A 3,364-nucleotide genomic window follows, 5' to 3' on the forward strand; every position below is an offset into this window, starting at 1 on the left:
GAATCCAAAGCAGATTCTAAAGAATTAAAGTACAATGTCATAGTTGCTAATGCGTTGAGTTCCAATGTCCTTTCAATTACTCTATTTTAGGATTAATAAAGGCATGTCCAGACCCCATAAATACATGCACCAACTTTGCTATAAGTACACATCACTTTACACTGCAGTAACAGTACATCAGTTTTGGCAAAGATAGCATTATGTAACAATTTGGTCATAAAAATGTATATGGTGCTTTATTATGACATTTATGTACAGTGATTTAATAGTATATCCTTATGTGCTCCTTACTATACTAGTACTTCCATAAGTGCTGATGTCCTACATCCTAGAGTTCTGCTGCAGTATTATGTTCTGTGAATTTCTGTAACAGCCCATCTGTATATGTCTATACTCAGACATCCATATGTTCTGCATTCTGAGAAGAATGTAGTCTGGCTTGAGTACCTCCTTTCCAGGAGTAATTTCAGTATCTATCTTCAGAACATTTATCAAGATACAATTAAAAGCCAAATTTATATCTCAGCAAGCAAAGTTACTTATAAATATGAAAAATATCATTTTATTGGAGTATTGCAGTGATAACATAAAATCTAGTTCTATAATAATAAAATTCAATTGACTCTTCTGTGTCTAGACAACTAAATATATCACTCAAAATGGAGTTTAGGAACTCAACCTTCGGCAGTGGCTTTACCTTGTTGAGGATCTCCTGAACTTCTCTGTGCCACAATCATAGTTCTGTACATGTTGGCTATGACCAGCAGTGGAGTGCTACACTATGGATGCCTGGCTCTACAAGACCGTGTATCTCCTACTTGGTCAGCTGTCTCTCATGGACCTCCTCCTGACATCAGTTATTACTCCAAAAGCTGTCATGGATTTTGTGTTCAAAGACAACACCATCTCCTTTGGAAGTTGTGCCCTTCAGATGTTTCTAGAATTGGTACTAGGTGGTACAGAGGGCCTCCTTCTGGTCTTTAGGGCCAAAGACAGATGTATGGCTATTTGTTGCCCTCTAAATTACATGATTGCCATGAGGCCAAGTGTCTGCTGCTACATGGATCCTTGCATCAGTGATAGCATTAGCATTTGCCATCTACACTATGCAATGCCCCTTCTGTAAATCCTGGCAGATCAGGCACCTGATCTGTGAGATCCTTCAGTTGTTGAAGCTGGCCTGTTCAGATACCTCCACATATGAGCTGATGGTTTATTTGGCAGGTGTTTCTGTGTTGATTTTTCTCTTGATGTTATCCTGGCATCCTATGCATAAATTCTGTTTACTATACTCCGCATGCCTTCAAGTGAGGGCAGGAAGAAAGCACTTGTCACCTATTCTCATCTGATTGTGGTTGGGATGTGGTATGGGGGTTGTTTACTCATGTGTGTCCTTGCCAGTCAATTCAACAGCCCCAAACAAGAAAATATACTTTCTATTTTCTACTGTTGTCACTGCAGCTCTGAATTTCCTCATATACAGTCTAAGGGATAAGAAGGTCACTAATGGTTTAAGAAGAATTCTTGGAAGATGGTTGCTGCCAACACAATAACAGCTTATACAACAACAACTAGATGTGACCAGAAAAGAAAATCCTCTCACAACATAATAATCAAAACACAAAATATATGGAACAAAGAAAAGTATATTAAAAGTGGTAAGAGTAAAAAGCCAGGTAACGTACAAAGGCGGATGTTATCGATAGCTCTGGTCTTGTATTTTGATGCTAATTCTGCTTTCCAGGGAGGGGCTGCAGATGAATAGTGAATCAGTATACAGGTGACTTCTTGTGAACCTTCTGACGATCTTAATTTGTAAAATAAAGGCTAGAGCTGGTGATTGGGCAGTAGAAGAGGAGGTGGAGTAAACAAGTTGGGGGTAAGGGAGAGAAGGACTACCGAAAGAGAGAGGTGGAAAGACAATGGTGGAGAAGCCATGGCCTGGAAAAAACACAAGTTATAAGGGATCTCATAGATGGGGAATAGAGGAGTGTAGTGGTAAATCTGCCCAATCTAGGCATGCAATTTATATTCATAATTATGGAGTTATGTTTTCTTCTATCAGGCTTATTTGCATTGGAGATTTACTGCAACAGGCCAACCTAACAGAATAGCACCCGACTTCTCCACAGAGACTCTAAAAGCTAGATGGGCCTAGACAGATAGCCTACAACCTTTAAAAAAAAAAACACAGATGCCAACCTACACCCAGCAAAACTCTCAATCAACATAGATGGAGAATACAAGATAGTTCAAGATACATTCAAATTAAAACAAGATCCAGCCACAAGTCCAAACCTACAGAAAATACTAGAAAGAAAATTCCAACCCAAGAAGGATAACTACATCCAAGAATACAAAGGAAGCGAGTAATTTCATACCAGCAAAAACAAGGAACTCACACAGAAACCCCCTGCACATACACACACACTAACATCACAAACATCAAAATAAGAGAAAATGATAATCACTAGTCATTAATATCTCTCAAAGTCATTGGATTCAATTTTTCCAAAAGAAGACACAGGCTAACAGAGAGGAAGTGAAAATAGGATCCATCAACCTGCTGCATACAAGAAACACACCTCAGCTATAAAGATAGACATTGCCTCAGAGTAAAGGGCTGGAAAAAATTTCCAAGCATATGGACACAAGAAATAAGCTGGAGAAGGCATCCTAATATTTAATAAAAGAGATTTTCAACCAAAATTAATAAAAAAGAACAGGAAAAGACACTTCATACTCACCAAAGTTAAACAAACAAACAAAAAAAACTATCAAGATTATATCACAATTTTGAATATCTATGTTCCATATACAAAGGCACCCACATTTGTATAAGAAACATTGCTGATGCTTAAGTCACACATCAAACATCACACATTAATAGTGGGAGACTTCCATTCCTGTCTGCTTCCTATCCAGGTCAGATCAGCAGCCTGATACTCACCCACATGCTACAGCCTGTGCTCCTCCCAGGTGATCTTTAATAACCAAAGACACAGGTAAGAATCTTGACCAAATGCCCACACCAGCTGGGAACACCAGGGACCCAACTCCCCTGACCTCCAACTGAGCTCCACCTTTGCTCTGGTTTGCTTCCTACCCTGGCCAAATCAGTGGAACTGTATCTGCTCACATGATACAGCCTGTGCATCACCCAGGAGGTCCTCTGTAACCAGGGACAAAGGATGCCTGCTCTAACTAGAAACACAAGAGGCCCAACCTAATCAGAGACAGTACTACCTTCCTCCAAGGAGATCAGCTATACCTGCTTCCAAGGAGGCAGGTAAGAGACACCCAGGCAAGTTAACCCCAGGGATAACCAGATGGATAAAGGCAAGTGCAAGATCATAAGCTACAG

The 3,364-nt window shown here is 39.8% G+C and overlaps 1 pseudogene; it reads left to right on the forward strand.

The window, feature by feature from the left end:
* Positions 1–659: 659 nt before the first annotated feature.
* Positions 660–1,553, forward strand: LOC114615653 (annotated as a pseudogene).
* The last annotated feature ends 1,811 nt before the right edge of the window (positions 1,554–3,364 follow it).

The sequence above is a fragment of the Grammomys surdaster genome, unplaced genomic scaffold (genome assembly GCF_004785775.1).
Source record: "Grammomys surdaster isolate TR1022 unplaced genomic scaffold, NIH_TR_1.0 130319, whole genome shotgun sequence".
NCBI lineage: Eukaryota > Metazoa > Chordata > Mammalia > Rodentia > Muridae > Grammomys > Grammomys surdaster.